This window comes from Chlorocebus sabaeus, chromosome 10, assembly GCF_047675955.1.
Source record: "Chlorocebus sabaeus isolate Y175 chromosome 10, mChlSab1.0.hap1, whole genome shotgun sequence".
NCBI classification, from domain to species: Eukaryota; Metazoa; Chordata; class Mammalia; order Primates; family Cercopithecidae; genus Chlorocebus; species Chlorocebus sabaeus.
The window spans coordinates 26,019,071-26,036,942 of NC_132913.1; positions in this window are offsets into that span (position 1 = coordinate 26,019,071).

Below are 17,872 nucleotides of genomic sequence, written 5' to 3' on the forward strand. Positions count from 1 at the left end.
AATTATTATAATAAATTTAAATTTTAAAATATATCAAAAAACAAAAAAAGAAGAGAGAGGTAGAAGAAGTTTTAGTATAAATGCAGTGGAAAGGAAAAAGAAGAGTCTAAAAAGTATTGTATGGTCTATACATGCTTTTCATTCTATTCAAAAAATTAGAAATCTAAGTCATTTTGAAATTAGTTTCAGTTACATGGATTGGGTTCTTCAAATCGTGGCCTCTCTCTGGGACTGATCCATGTAGACTGTGGTTTTGAAAAGGTTACAGGCCAGGCGTGGTGGCTCATGCCTGTAGTCCCAGTATTTTGGGAGACTAAGGCCAGAGGATCACTTGAGGTTGGGAGTTTGAGACTAGCCTGATCAACATGGAGAAACCCCGTCTCTACTAAAAATCCAAAATTAACCAGGCGTGGTGGCGCATGCCTGTAATCCCAGCTACTCAGGAGGCTGACGTAGGAGGATCGCTTGAAGGCAATTGCTGAGAGACAGAGGTTGCGGTGAGCCAAGATCATGCCATTGCACTCCAGTCTGGGCAATAAGAGTGAAACACCATTTCAAAAAAAAGAAAAGAAAAGGTCACATATATATATGTTATATATATTTTTATATATGTTATACATATATTTAATATGTATAAATATGTATAACATACATATTTAATATATCATATATGTATATATTTATGTTATATATTATATACTCATATATACTCATGTATACAATATATAACATATATAACACATATACTCATATATGTTATATATATTAAATATGTATGTTATATATATTAAATATATAACATTAATATATACTACATATATGTTATATATAAAATTATGTAATTATATATTACATATAAAATTATATAATTATATAAAGTTATATATTATATAAGATTATATAATTATATATAATTATATATAGTATATATAAAGCACATATATATGAGTCTTGCCTATAAGACAGTCTCTGAATAGACAGTAAAAGCAATTCATCTAAACCTCTCAAATTCCTCGTGATTTCAACACTTTTTATGACTCCAGATTAATCTTTTAAGTATTGTACAAAGTGCAAACGCGGATATCCAACATCAATAAGGTTTTCTCAAAGTATGTTACTTTATGAAACAAACTCCAAGGAAAGTTAAAATATTTACATGAAGGAAAAATTGTGAGTTCAACTAGGTTTTGGAAAACATGAGACAAAAGAAAATTAAACATATTGGTTTATTCAAGAACTATTTAAATTTCTTAATTTTTTTTCTTGGAACTTTTGAGAGCCTCTTTTGGGAGTAGAATGATCCAAAATATATTTGTAGGATCACAAAAGAGAAACACATAGTAGCCACGTCTTCCTGCACAGAGAAGAAACTGAGTGGGGTCATAGGTAAAGTCAAACGTATCTGTATTTTTATCTCTTCATTGACCATCCAGAAGAAATAATGGGGAGCAAGTCATGACATATACAATAAATATATACAAGTTTTGTTTGTCAGTGTTGTGAACTGAGTCAGACTTATACATTTGACCTGGTAAGGGACAGATCAGCTTTTACTCCTTAATTCTGGTTAGCATATTTCTGATTAAAGAAAATTGTAATCAGTATGAAATAGAAGTGGTCTTGTTTTAGCTTTTTGAAATAAATATTTTGCATACAGTAAAATTCTGTCTTTGCTATGTACTGTGTCATGGTTTTATGCAAATGCATAAAGTTATATATCATATAGAACAGTTCTAATTCCCTCACAATTGTGTTATGCTGTCCCTTTGTAAGCCCATCCCCACAACCCCAAACCCTGATAACTACTGATTTATTCTTCCATCGTGATGGTTTTTCCTTTTCCTGAATATCAAAAATCATGTAGCCTTTGGAATTTGATTTCTTTCACTTAGCAAAATGTCTTTAAGCTTCATCCATGTATTAAATAGTTGCATGAATCAATAGGCAGTTCCTATATTATATTTTGTATATATTTTAGAGTTTGTTTATCCATTTTCCTGTTGAAGGACATGTAGGTTATTTCCCGGTTTTGGTAATTACAAATAAAGTAGTGTGAACCTAGATTTTTCAACTCACTTGAATAAATAGCTATTAGTGGGACTGCTGGGTTATATGATATGTGTATGTTTAACTGTTTTCCAAAGTGTCTGTATTATTGTGAATTCCTACCAGAAGTGTTTGAGAGTTGCAGTTGCTCCATGTCTTCACTCATATTTGATATTGTCAGATTTTTAAAATTCTAAGCCACATATCTCTCAGAGAGTAGATGTTAAGTCTTCTCACCACAAAATGATAAATACGTTCTCATACTTATCATATGCATATGTGAATTAACTTGTTTGAGCCGTTCCACAACATATACATGTTTCAAAACACCATGTTGTACACAATAAATGTATACAATTTTTATTTGTCAATTCAAGAATAAAACACAGATTTAAACTATTTTAATACATGTATAATGGCATGCCATTGTGTATTTAATTTGCATTTCCCTAGAGACTAATGATGATGAGCATATATGTGTGCACCAATTTGCCATCCATATATCCATATATATATATATATATATATATATATATATATATATATATATTTTGAGACAAGGCCCTGCTCTGCTGCCCAGGATGAAGTGCAGTGGTTTGATCACGGCTCACTGCAGACCCAACCTCCCAGGCTCAATGGGTCCTCCACTTCAGCCTTCTGAGTAGCTGGGACTACAGGTGCATGCCACCATACCTGGCTACGTTTCATATTTCTTGTGGAGATAGTGTCTCATTAGGTTGTTCAGGCTGGTCTGGAGCTCCTGGGCTCAAGCAATTGAGATCAACCATTTCGGTCTCCCAAAGTGTTGGGATTATCGGTGTGAGTCACCACATCCACCTGCCATCCATATATCTTCTTTGCTAAAGTGTCTGTTCAAATGTTTTACCTATTTTTTAATTGTGGTGCTTGGTTTTTTATTATTGAGTTTGAGAGTATTTATATAATCTTAGTACATGTCTTTCATCAGACATGTGATTTATGTATTTTCTCCTATTCTGTGGGTTGTCTGCTAATTCTCTCAACAGTGTCTTTTGTGGAGCTAGAGCTTAAAACTTTTACAGAGTCCAGTTAATCAATATTTTCTTTAATGGTGTATGCTTTTGGTATTGTATCTAAAAACACATTGACAAACCAGTGCAACACAGGTATTGCCTAGAAGATATTGCCTTTACTTTTACATGATACCTTTAGGTCTATCGCCATTTCGAGTTTTTTTTGTTTTTTCTTCTTCTTTTTCCCATATGGATGTCCAACTATTCAAGCATCATTTGTAGAGAAGCTTTTCTCTGTTGAATTGCCTTTGAATCTTTATCAAAAATCAGTTAACTATTTGTGTAGATCTATTTCTGGGCTTTCTATTCTGTTTGATTGATCTGTGTGTCTATCCTTTTGACAATACAGGATCAACTTGATTCCTGTACCTTTATAAGAATAAGTCTTACAATTGGGTAATGTGAGGCTTCTGACTTTGTTCTTCTCTTTTTCAGAATTTCGGAATTACCTATTTTAGTTCCTTTGCCTTTCCATGTAAAGTTTGGAATAAGCATGTCAATATCTACAAAAAAAACTTTCTGTTATTTATATTTGGATTGCATTTTGAATCTATAGATCAAACTATGTGGAAACGATGGGGGATGGAATTTTAAGGAGTTTTGATAATCATTCTTAGACTACAACACAAAGACACAAACAAAAATCCAAACCTTAATGGTTCCTTCCTATTAGAAGATATAGTTTAAACTCCCCAGCCTGACATTCGAATTTATATGTTATTTAGCAACGTCCTGTTTTTTTCAGCCTTACTAAACCTAGATTGGCACCTCCAGTGAAAGCAAATCACTGTCCCTGCAACATACTGTGGCCTTCTCATGTCCATGAATTCACTGCATTGCCTCCTCCACAATCCTGTTTCTCTCTTTATTTCTAGTCAAATTCATTTCCTTTTTAAATTTTAAAATAGTAATTGGCAAATATTTTATATATTCAACATGTGCAATGTGATAATGTGATATGTGTGTGTGTGTGTATATATATATATATTTATACATTGTGTAATGATTACCACAATAAAATTAATTAACACATCCATAACCATCCATACTGTACAGTAGATCCCTGAAACTAGTTTATATTATAATTGAAAGTTTGTATCCTTTGACAAACATCTTCCCATTTTCCTCACCCTCCAGCCACTGACACCCATCATTCTCCTCTCTGCTTCTGTGAGTTCAAATTAAATCCATTTTCAAGGCTTAACTCAACTGAAACTTTCCCTGGTTTATCCAACCAACAGTTGTCTTCTGCTTTCTGAATTCCTTCCATAGATATTGTGAGGACCACTCATTAGATTCTTCTCAAACATTTGGGTGTATTGTTAGTGTCATCTTTATCTGAAAAATGTCTTAACAAAAGTATCATCTGATAAATGCCTTCAAGATAGAGGCTGTATTTATGTTCTTTTTCATCTGTATAGGATATAGAGTATGCAATGCACATAATTGACATTCCTAAGAATTAATTAATTAGAATGAATTAACTTTCAATGTTTGAAACATTAATAATAAAATATTAAGATTTCCAATATAATTACAAATGTAAATATTTAACCTGGGAAGTATTTGGATGTGGATAGGGCCCTTTATGTAGTTGATCTATATAATTCTAAATTCTCTTTCATTTTTCCCTCACTCCTCTTTATTGTCCCCACTCCCTTGGCATCTGGGTGGGCTCACATGTATTCATCCGGTATTTGGGGGTCCCCTGTGTGACATCCTCTATGTAGTGCCAAATTTCTTGGGGCTTTGCTTACTTCATTCTTCTGATCAAACATTTTCTCTCAGCTGCACCATGTCCTCAAAGGACTCTTTCTTTCTAAATGATGTGTGGAGATCAGAAAGAGAAAAGAGTTTTTGATCTGATGGATTCATATTTGATGATACACTAATAGAATTCAGGTTAGGAATTTTTAGTGAAAAGTGCATGGTCTTTGAAGTCAGATAGGTCTATATTCAAATCATCCACCAGATACCATCTTTGTGACCTTGGGTGAGTTGCAAAGTTTAAATAAGAGCACATATAGCATTTTTAGAATGTGGAGGGAAGCAGCGGGTAGCACAACACACTTTAGTTCCTTTGCCCCGATCTTCCTATGATCCTTCCCTAAAAATACAGTAATAGCTATCATTTATTTAACATTTTCTGTATGCCAGACACAGTACTGAGTGATTTACACACATTTCCTCATAATCCTTACAGCAATCTAACTTTTTAGTATTACTGTGCCATTTTTCACAAGAACAAGCAAAGACTTAAAGAGCTCTTTGTAAGGTCATAAAATGAGAAAACAGTGAAGCTGATATTTGACCTGCAGTCTGATTACTTCTAAAACCTAGGCTCTTAGTAACTATACCATGCCTTGTTAATTATATGCACTGTGTCACCTTAGAAATTTCATGATGTGAGGTCAGAAATGAGGGACATTCAACATGTAGAAAACTTTGGGAAATATACTTTAAGTTGCAAGGATTTTTCATATGGTCCTTCAGACCCTGTTGCAAGACACAGTTACTTATAACCCCATTTGTAATTTATTAAATATACCTTATTTGGGCAAAATATATTCATGTATTCTCAGCATTCTGTGGGACTTCTTCCACAGGACTCCATATAGCCAATTAACCAAGAAGCTCTGTGAAGTCGTTCATAACACTGTCAATGGTGTTAATTCCATTGACTCTTTAAATATGACCAACTTGGTTAGCAAGAAGTCCATCCTTCTTCCTAGGTCGTGAGTCATTCTCTGTGGGGTTCTCTAGTTGTGATGGAACTGGAAATGGTAGAAAGGACTTGGCTATTGACAGTCGGAGCGGCTGTGTGCACATCTGCAGTTGTCCTTTTCTGAGATCTGTTGTCTTCAGTAACGATTGCTGCTGTACTTTCCAGGGGATACTTCCCTTGAAGCGGCTGAGTGATCATTCTTCTCTGAAGGGTCAGCCTCTAGGGTCTGGCTCCTTCTGTGGCCAGCAGGGAAATGAAGTATGCTTCTTGTGACCAACTTTCACTGGAGATTTTTAGAGAAACCCAGTGTGAGCTCTAATGACATGGCTTTGTCCTTCTTCTTCTCCTTCTTGCTTTTCTCCTCATACATCTTTTTAAATTCAACTTTATTCTCCTAAAAGATATACATGGCTTAAAAAACTTAATTGTTATGTAAGATTTATTATGAAAAACAGTAGTCTGCTTACCTCCTACCCAGTTACAGACTAGGACCTCATAATCAAGTGCTTCAATCTACTTCATCTGATTCCTTTGGTATTTACTCTTATTTTTAAATTTTCTATTTCTACTTTCAGTATTTTTCTCTATTTCTGCTTTTCTTTTTTGTTTTTCTTTTTTCAAAACAGTCTCTCTCTGTTACCCAGACTGAGTGGTATGATCTCAGCTCACTGCAACCTTTGCCTTCTGGGTTCAAGTGATTCTCCTGCCTTAACCTCTTGAATAGCTGGAATTACAGACATACACCACCATTCCCTGCTAATTTTTGTATTTTTTATAGAGACCAAGTTTCACTATGTTGTCCAGGCTGGCCTCAAACTCCTGACCTCAAGTGATCCACCTACCTCAGCCTTCCAAAGTGTTGGGATTACAGGCATCAGCCACCACGCCCAGCCCTATTTCTGTTTTGTATTTCTAATTTTTCCCATTCCCATTTTTCTAAATATAAGGACCTTGCCATCGTTCAGTTTTCTGCAGCAGTTATTTTCTATTGGCTTTCTAATATGGAAAAGAAGGCTATACATTTATTTCATTATTTCTCATCCTCTTACCCTGTTAATATCGTTGCATCAAAACTTTGGCTAAACATTTAATTTTTACAATATTATGACAATTACAACAAATTTTATGGTTAAGCTACATGAATGATTGTGATTACTTTTTCTTTCCTACACATTTTGTTTTTCCTAGAATTAATAAATGTTTCATATTTTTATTTGTTTAATTTGCTATATACTATGGGTAGTCCAACTACAAACTTTCTTTCCAAATTGTTTAAATCTTCTCCCTGTACAAAGTCAATTAGGAGCCCTTCAACTTCATCTTCTTGGGGATTTCTCTCCTGAAGGCTTCTGACCTGCTCCAATCTGCTCTGGTTCTGTTCTCTTCACCAGTGGCAGAGTGCATTCCAGGATCTCTCTTCACCTCTTAAATTGGTCTTTCTGTTTCTTGCATGCCATGGATTCTTTTTTCTCGATTTACTCTCCGGTGTTAATGAAACTTTTTTCCCTTCAGTAGCTTCTTGAGAAGATGCGCATGTTAGGTAAAATATAGGTGACACTGAATATCGGAAAGGCTTTTTTTAAAAACAAACTTTTTTTTTTTTTCCACAATACATTGATAGTTTGAGTGTAGCTGTCTAAGTTGTAAATCATTAATCATTTCCCCTCAACATTTTGAAGGTATTGGTCTATTGACTTCGAGCTATCTGTATTGTCATTGAAAATTCTCAAGTCATTCAAGTTTTTAAATTTGTGACTTCTTATATTGGGTTGCATTCCCTGGATCCTTTAAATTGGTCCACTTGTCTCTAGAATTTCATTATGTTATGCCTTTTGTGTGGGTTTATGCTTACCGACTATGCTGAGCACTCAGTAGGCTCTTTTATGTGCGAAACACACCATTTAGTGCTGGTAAGTTTTCTTGAATCATTTATTTTATTATTTTCTTTCTTCTTTTTCTCTTCTTTCTTTTTCTCCTCCCTCCTTTTCTTCCTTCCTTCCTTCCTTCCTTCCTTCCTTCCTTCCTTCCTTCCTTCCTTCCTTCCTTCCTTCCTTCCTTCCTTCCCTCCTCTCACTCTCTGAAAGGCTCATTATTCAGATCTTGTTCCTCCTAGACTCATTTTATCTTCTTACCTTTTAGTTCTATATTTTACCTTCCTATATTTTTCCTTCACTCTTTGAAAGATTTTTTAAATTTTGTCTTCCAAACCTTCTACTAAATTTTTGGTCATGTTACGCTGCTACATTGAAAGAGCTATTATCTGTTTCAATTTATTGATTAAATAAACTTTTCTCATCTTTCTGATAATATGATTGCATTTTTTGGAATTATTTTCTCCCTGTAGCATTGCTTTTTTTTTGGTTGTTGTTGTTTTGTTTTGTTTTTTTTTCCAAATTGCTTTGTTTTTGTAAGCTTTGGTCTCAGTCTTTCATATTAAGGGTTATTCCTAATTGTAGAGTGGTCTGTGGCTGCCTGATTATGTTAAACAATGGGTCACATTGTGTGTGTGGGTGTCAACTCTGAGCTTCACTGAAAGTTGATTTTCCTTCATCATTTTCTTGGAGAGCCCAAAGGTCAATAGTGTTAGCACTTTTCTCTTGCTCTGATCAGAATACTCAGAGAATAATCTTCTAATCTCCACCTTGGAATCTACAAACCTTGGATCCACAGTTTGTAGTACAGTTGACTGGCAATACATGCCTGGAAGGAATGCTGTCAAAATTCAGTATGTGAACTTGCACTTGATCTCTTTGTGTTAATTCTGCATTTCCAGTCTTCTAGGATGTCTAATATTCTCCAGTCCAGAGATTCTGTTTTGTAGTTTCGGGAGTGAGGAAGGGAAATTTGCCCACCTATCTGAAGTTGGGGAGAGGATTTTGGGAACATTTATTTCTTAAGCAGACTTTCAACTGATCTTCCTGTTTCTGATTACAGCTGAAACCCTCTTTTTCTAAGCCTTTTCTGGGTCCTACAAATCTAGTTTCCTCTCAGTCATAACACAATTGGCTTAGTATTCAGCTTTCTTAAGTCTGCTAAGGCAGTTATTACAAGTCCTTCTGTTTTTTCCAATTTGTGTTTTTAATCATCTTCCTTGTTATTTTTGACTTTGTGACTTTAATCCTTAAATTAAAAAAAAATAAAGATTTTAGTTATGGTTGTCTTACTGGGATTTTAGGAAGTAGCAGAATTAAATGTATGTGTTCTGTGTACCAATTTAAAACTTTTCTTTGTTCTTGCTTCACACCCACTTCTCAGCTGAACCTGGTCACCCAGCTTCCTTTGTGTCCCAAACCAGCTGCTTTGTGTGACCCATGCTGACAGACCCTTTCATTCATCCCACTGTCTTGGGGCCCCCATTGTTTCTCCCAAGTTTGTCAATGTCTGAACCCTAATGAAGCACTGGGTTCTCTTCCTCTCCCTCAAGGTTCCTGGGTCTATGCACCTCCAGAGAGGTGGCTCGTCTCTGTTTTCAGTTCTCTAAGCATTTTTTGATCTGTAAAACCTCCTTGTAACTCCACCGTTAGAGGCTACCAGGACAGCAAATAAAGTCTGCTCAGGATATACAGAAGACAAAGCACCCCCAAGGATCTCATCTGCACTCAGCCAAAATACTATTAGATAATTTTCATATGTGATGTCTTTATAATTACTGGGGTTATTATTTGCAATTCTAGAAATGTATTTCTCACTTAGCCACATTTTCTTCTTTATTTTTTTTTCTATACTTTTTAGAAAAAAGACATTTCTAATGCTGCCCTTTTATTTCTGGTCAATATCTCATTTTCTAAATAATTATACTTTTTTATAGTTCTAGCACCTTATCATATTTACATACTATTTTAGAAATAGGTACCCATCCTCTTACTTTTGGGAGGATGGTTTCCTTACATGAAGCATTGTTTTTACTTTTAAAATTTATTAATGTCATAATTATGAAACTGAAGTATATTCATTGTGAAACATGAAATTCAAGGAAGTTGAGTAATTTGCCAAAAGTCATCCATTTAACTAATGTCAAACACGGTATTCTCAACCACATCCGTGCTATTAACTACTCTGCTATACTACATTTTATTAACCCAAACTGTCTATTACAATAAAAGAGCCATATAATTGGTAATTATATATAAATGATGATAAAAATCCATCAAAGTTCTTTTAGTCTTACTGATATTCAAGTTCCAAGTTTATTGTAGTATCAGCCAGCATTTTATCAGAAATAGTTAACTTGTTTATGAATTAATTCAACATTTAACAGATATTCTGCAAGCACCTACAATGTGCCAGATTCTGTGCTAAGTGTTGGGCAGTCCCTAGCGGAAAAAATAATTGTAGAGTGAGAATTTTTTTCCCTATTTTGGGTTTTATGTATTGGCTTATCTTCACCTTCTCTGCTTATGAGAGAGATTCTTAACACCAAGAGCTTCGATGAGTTCTTACCATGTTATGTCCTATAGCAGTGACATTGGGAGGCAATTAGTTTTTCAGCCTTCCAAGTCTTGCAGGTTCACAGTAGGCATCCTACCAGCAGGTGGTGTTATAAATTACCAGCTAGATCTGGCTTAGAAAATCAAACAGATATCTTAAATCAACAAGTTTTTGGCTGATTTACAGCTGTAACAGGATTTGTTCCTAATCATTCTCTGTAGGTACCAGTGAAAAATCAATGAGCAACTCACGGAATATGTGATGAGGGAAAAGGCATAACTTGAACAAAAAACCCAATATTTAGTACAAAAATAAACAAACCATTTGTAATACTATTTATATTTATAAATCAATGCACCATCTTGATTGTCGATGTATCGCCTTTCCCTAAAAAACTAAAATAACAAGCTGCTTCTGAGTTCAGTGCATGCTGACCTGAGGACATGAGGAAGCTTAGTTTGTGTTGTGCTTTTATAGTTTCGGCACCAGGGGGCATGGGCTTCTCCAGGGTAAACATGGTCTTTTTTACATTATTTGTGAAGCAATAACAGAAATGGATGTCTGTAATACATTTTTTTCTTCTGTGTTACAGTTATATTTCAAGCAAATATCAATATTTGGGGAAGTTGCCTTGAAGCAGTAATTTGTGACTCCGGCTGGACCTCTGAATCATTTGTGGAGGGTCTGAAAACTTCAGGTGCTGGGGCCCTTGGATACTCTGGAAAGCTCTACACGCAAGTGATTCTGTTAGGTAGTCGGAACTGAAGCAGCCTGAGCCTGACCACACGGAGCTACAACAGGGCTTCCGGGGCTCCCTGGGAGTTGGATGAAGGCTGAACTAGGCACAAGGTCCAGGTTAAGAGGACAAAAATAAGGATCCCAGTTTATGATGGGAATGCAGGAAAAGGATGCAAATGCCTTTAGCAAATGACCAAAGTGTTGATTTAAAAATATGTCTTTTTAAAAATGTCTAAGCCCGTACTGTCCAATAAACACAGGAAGCATATATGCAATTCTAAATTTTCCAATAGGTACATTAAAAAAATAAGAAGACACAGGCAGAATTCATGGTGATAATATATTTAAACTCAATGTATCATATATGTTATCACTTTAGAACCTAATCAGTGTGAAAAACTATTGACGAGAAATTTTACATTCTTCTTTCCTGCTAAGTCTTTGAAATCTGGTGTGCAGTTTATGTTGGCAATGCATCTCAGTTTGAACTTATCTCATTTCAGGTGCTTAGTAGTTGATAGTTGTGATTGGCTTCCATATTGGACTGTTCAGGTCTAGGTGAACAATTGTTCTAAATCCACTGGAAACAAGTGGTAGAGCTCCCAAAGCAAAACAACAAACAAACAAACAAAAAACCAAACAACAACAAAAAAGTCAGAGCTAGAGTTAGAGGGTGTTTTATGGGAAGTTTTCAGCCATCTAGGCCTTAGGGAAGATGTTTTGGAGACTTATGACTTTAATAACAAATGAAATCACTGAGAAAATTGGTGGATGAAAGGGGAGTCCAATCACTGTGGAAGTGGGCAGTAGAGAAGAAACAATTGGAGAAGAAAATTAGAAATTTAAGAAAGAGAATAACTAGTGAGAGCTGAGCATTCACTATATGTCAGGTACTTTTCAATGTGCTTAATATACTTCCTTGTTGAGTATTTGCAGAACTCCTATAAGACAGATTGGGACCACACTGTGACTGATTATGATGTGAGTGGTGGGTGTCCTGTGAAATTTTGCAATGTGATGATCTCAAGGTTAGCACCATTATCAACCCCATTTTACAGATGAAGAAACGAGGCCTTCTTTTTGTTTGCTTCACTTTGGTATACCTTCTTTCCTCGTCTTCTGTTATCTGTTCTTCAGTGATCTGCCTTTGCTGTATTTCTCTCTCATTTAAATTGTTGTTTTCCCATTTAGAGGAAAAGAGATAAAGTAGAATACTAGATTCCCCATTTTTAATCTCTGCTTCCTGGCTTTCAAATTGTTCACACTTCGTACTTTGACTTAAATCTGATGATGCTCCTGATATCGTTTGGCTCTGTGTCCCTACCTAAATCTCGTCTTGTAGCTCCCATAATTCCCACGCGTTGTGGGAGGGAACCATTGGGAGGTTATTCAATTATGAGAGCGGGTTTTTCCCATGCAGTACTCATGATAGTGAATGGGTCTCATGAGATCTGATGGTTTTGAAAACGGAAGTTTCTCTGCGCAACCTCTCTCTTTGCCTGCTGCCATCCACGTAAGATGTGACTTGCTTCTCCTTGTTTTCCGTCATGATTGTGAGGTCTCCCCAGCCATGTGGAACTGTAAGTCCAGTAAACCTCTTTCTTGTGTAAATTGTCCAGTCTTAGGTATGTCTTTATCAGCAGTGTGAAAACAGGCGAATACAGCTCCGTTTTGCTGCGCTGCCCCAGCACAGGACTTACTGCAAAGACGAGTAGTTATCCATGACTTTTCAGACCCCAAAACCCCAACAAGCAAATAACAGCAATAAGAAAAGCCCAAGCAAATAAAACTAGATATCTCTACTTTATATTGTAAAGACAGTTGACTTTTTTTTCTTCTGAAGCACAACAGAGTCTTCAGGATTCTCTTTTTAAGCATTGTAGGTGGTTAATACCAGATCAAACTACAGCATAAAGGGAAAGAGAGATACTGTGCTTTAAGATAGGATTTGGGAGTGCATTAATAGAAAGCTATTTTAGTGCTAGTACCCTCTGTTCTGCTAATTCCTAAGTAGTCCCTTAAACTCTAATTTAGAGATAAAAGAATAGGATTCCTTTATACAACCTTGCATTATCAGATGTTAGGCTGTGTATGTTTTGAAGGGCATGTCACAGCCATCTCCACTAAACACATTCTCCTAGATCAAAGGGCTCTCTCAAAGTATGCTATATGTTCCCGAGTTACTGCATGTAATCAATGGACTTTGTTGGGCCATTCTGGAGAAACACACCAAGAAGGAATAAAAGTTTGTATTTGTATGTTAAACAATGGAGAATTTAGAGGCCAGGTGTGATGTCTGTCTCATATCTGTAATCCCAGTGCTTTGGGAGGTTGAGATGGGATAATAACTTGAAGCCAGGGGTTTGAGACCAACCTTGGCAATAGCAAGACCAAGACGCCGCTTCTACAAAATAAAAACAAAAATAAAAATATTAGTCTGGTATGATGGCACATATCTGTAGTCCTAGCTATTTGGAGGCTGAAGCAAGAGGACTACTTGAGCCCAGGTGTCTGAGGCTGCAGTAAACTATGATCACACCACTATCCTCCAGCCTGGGTGACAGAGTGAGACACCTGGCTCTTAAATTTTTTTAAAAAATGCATTTTTAAAAATGGAGAACATAGAGAAATAAAGAGTAACTTAAGCTTCTAAGAATACTGGGGGGTAGGAGGAGGAAACAAGAATTTCTTCTGATTATGCTATAGTTACTTTTAAAGACTATACACCAAATTTAAAGTTGCCTTGTATTATCTGTCCATGGTGCAAGCCAATGACTCCTTTAGGACTTGAATCCCTAATGTGCAAAGGATGCCAATAATGCCAGAATTACACGATGGCAATGAGGATTAGAAATAATGTGTTAGGAACATGTGCTATATCACATGTGCTGAATGGTACATCACGCTTTCTGGAATGCATCCGTGGCCAATGGGATTTTGTTTTCTGTTTCTTTTTTTAACACAAAAGTTTTAAATGTAGTTAGGCAATAGTAGAGAAATGTACAAAAAATATAATATATATTAAGTGCAAAATGAGAGGTATGGCTATGACTTGAGAAGAGAGAGAAAGCTACGATTTGATTTGGTTGATGAGAATCTCCCTGGTTTGTCTGTAAGCTGCGTGAGGGTGGAGTCCTGCTCTGTGTTTGCTCACTATTGCATGCATCCCCAGCACCTGACGCAGGGCCTGGCTCATGGTAGATGTTCAATAAATACATTTGTCCAATGATACGAAGTGGTCATTCATAAAGTACCAGTTGTGCATTCCCCGTCCTCTCAATGCTTTAAGAATGCAAGCTGGGTAGAGTGCGTAAGGAAAGCCGGGGAGAATTCATGGAGGAAACAACCTTTGAAGAATTTATAGATGAGCTGGTGGCAGAAGGGCATTTCATGTATGAACAAGCGTGCAAGGGTTAGAATTGTACTGTGTGTAGAGGTGATACTGAATAAATCAATGTCACCAGAGGTGATTTATTTTAATATTATGAAGAAATAAGACTGATAGATATTTGGGGTAAATTTCAGAGAGCCTTGAGTGCCAAGCTTGTTTTTCTAGCTAAGTGCAGTGGGAATTTCAAAAATACCCTTTTGAAACTGCTCTAATCAACAACTTCTCAAACCCTAGAAGCCATAGACATGTAGGAAAAATATCCCGTCAAGGATTCCTCTGTCCTCATTTACATTGTGAGACAATTGCTGAGGGTCTGTAAGCAGAGATGCAGTGATGCTGCCTGTTTTGCATGGCCGGAGGCCAGGAAATCTCTCTGCCCAGCTGGGAAGCCCTAGTCAGAACAGGTCGCCTTTAAATGCACAATCAAAACCAGGTCAAATGTGTTTCAGAACAGACTGAGAAATGTGAAGCCAAATATGATAAATTGTGGTGAGTAGTTGGCTGTGAGAGAATTTGGCTCTGTGTGCCTCCCCACATATCGTTCTGGGAGTGGTTTGCTTGTTGATTGTTGCATGCATTTTGAAAGCAGAACTTTGGTTCATGCTACAAATATGGCCAATAACTCTTCCACGTATGCTGCGTGATTCCCCTGACTGCAAGGAGGTGCCAGTTAATAAAAACTTTTGGTATTGCCTGGATTGGTCACAATTACGTGCAGTCCAATTTCTGTGGTATTAGCTGGAAATAACTCAATTGCCCCCTCACCTCCTCTAATTCACTTTTTCAGTTTCCTTTTTATTTCTATACTGTGCTTTGTGATCCTGAGTTTTCTCCTAGGTACCACGTGGTTTCACATTCTCTTCATTTTAAATCTTTTTTTTTATTTTGTCATTTTAAAATCAAAACTTAATTTATGTGCACAAGTGCCTAGAGTAGCTATTTATGTGCGGATTGTAGAACTTGATTTTGAGGTAGAATATTCTGACTTTCTATTATATCTAGACTTTGATACAGTTTTCATGCAAAACTAAATACAAGGTACATAATATGCTCAAAATACAAAATGCTTGGAGGACATTTCAGTTTCAGTGTGTCCTGAGGAATTGTATATTATGTTATTGAAAAAAAATTTTTTTTAGAAGAGAAGTTCTTCTGGGATAGCTGATTTCATAGATCTGGCGTCTATCTTCCTAACAGCTGGAAGACTATGGCAAATGTACTTTGGGATCATTAGAAGTATTTAAATATACAATGATTCTAAATCTTGGCTAAGTTTCTCTCTTCCTCCCAATAATAAATTGATATATTGGACAGCTGCTACTCTTTTGATAGTAGGATTAAACATTATGCAACATTTTAAATGCAGAGAGAAAGAGAATGATATGTAATAATAATAAAAAAAGCTTTAAGAACACAGAAACGGCCGGGCGCGGTGGCTCAAGCCTGTAATCCCAGCACTTTGGGAGGCCGAGACGGGCGGATCACGAGGTCAGGAGATCGAGACCATCCTGGCTAACACGGTGAAACCCCGTCTCTACTAAAAAAAATACAAAAAACTAGCCGGGCGAGGTGGCAGGCGCCTGTAGTCCCAGCTACTCGGGAGGCTGAGGCAGGAGAATGGCGTGAACCCGGGAGGCGGAGCTTGCAGTGAGCTGAGATCCGGCCACTGCACTCCAGCCTGGGCAACAGAGCGAGACTCCGTCTCAAAAAAAAAAAAAAAAAAAAAAAAAAAAAAGAACACAGAAACAAATATTAAAGACTATAAAAGAGAAGGAATAAACTTCTAAACAATGTTTAGAATATGTAGGTTTTTTAGTGTGCGATTACTTACAGAATTGCTTATATTTGTGATTGTTCTCAGGAATAATTTTTTTTTTATATTCTTTACAATATATTTATATTTTAAAATTAGAAAAATACAATATTAGGTAAGTCATTAGATCTGTAAAATCCTGTTAGGTTCGGCAATGTTACATTAGTGCTTTTCTGTACCGATGATGTTGGTGGCTCTGCACCAAGCTATGACTAATCATGGATAGATAGCCCAGGCCAGTCATTTAATCTTTCTGAACCCAAGATTCATTATCTAGAATCATCTGGAGCTGTGCTGTCCAGCATGGTAGACACTGGTCGCATGTGGCCCTGGAGCACTTGAAATGTGTCATATCTGAATTGAGTTATGTTGCATGTGTAGGATGCACATTGAATTTTGAAGACTTATAAAAAATGTAAAATAATGTATTGAAAATTGTTTTTACGTTGCTTGTATGTTGAAATAATATGTTGGATAGAATGAATTACATAATTATACTTAGAAAAATCACTTTACCTGTTTCTTTTTAACTTTTTAACATGGCTACTAAAAAATTTAAATTTACATATGTGATTTGTGTTCTCTTTCTGTCGGACAGCATTAATTTAGAGGATGCAGGTGTTAACTGAATGACCTCTAAAATCCTTTTCACTGAACTCTTCTAGGAATCTAGAGCATATAAACAATGTATCAAGGTATGATAGGATGAGGATAGAACATATATGTCTTGGGATTGGTGTTAAGGTAATTCATGAAGTGAGTTTCAGTGAATAGGAATAACATAATTTGGCACAGGTGCTTGAAACCATCTGAGAAAAATGTTTGAAAAAATTTCAGGAAAGTGATGGGGAAATGTAGGAAAAAAAAAGATTATTGTCTTGGAGGACATTATGCTAAGTGAAATGAGTTAGGCACAGAAGGACAAATACAACGTGATGTTATGTGGAATCTTAAACAGTTTAACTCATAGAAGCAGAAAGTGAAATGGCGTTTGCCTGGGCCTGGGACCAGAAATGGGGAGGTATTGGTCAAAGGGTACAAAGTGTCAGTTAGAAAGGAGGAATAAGTTCTGGAAATCTATTGTACAGCATAATGACTGTAGGTAATAATAATATATCTTTGAAAACTGCTAAGAGTGTAGATCTTAAATGTTCTGGTCACACACACAAAAATGATATGTATGTGAGGTGATAGATATGTTATAATAACATAAAGCTAATGCTTCACTTAAATATTTCCCAATGCGTACATATTTCAAAACATCACATTTTATACCAGAAATATAATTTGTATCTGTCAATTATACCTTAACAAAGAAAAAACTGAGATAAAATTTTTAAAAATGAGTAGTGACAGCTCTTATCTAATATAGTAGATTCTCTCTTACCTGACTTCTATTGGATTAATTAATATTTTTTCTGTAAGGCATATAACACTGGCTGAAGCTCACAAATGCACTACTTATTTCTTTCATGGCTTATCAGGTGCCTAAGCAATGATGCACCTGCACCTACCGATTGATTCATGTACTTACCAGGAAATTTGTGTCAATTCCCAAACCTGTTTATGCCAGCTATATTGGTTGTAATGATTATTATTATTCTGACACAAGGTCTCACTCTGTCACCCAAGCTGGAGTGCAGTGGCACGATCTCAGATCACTGCAACCTCTGTCTCCT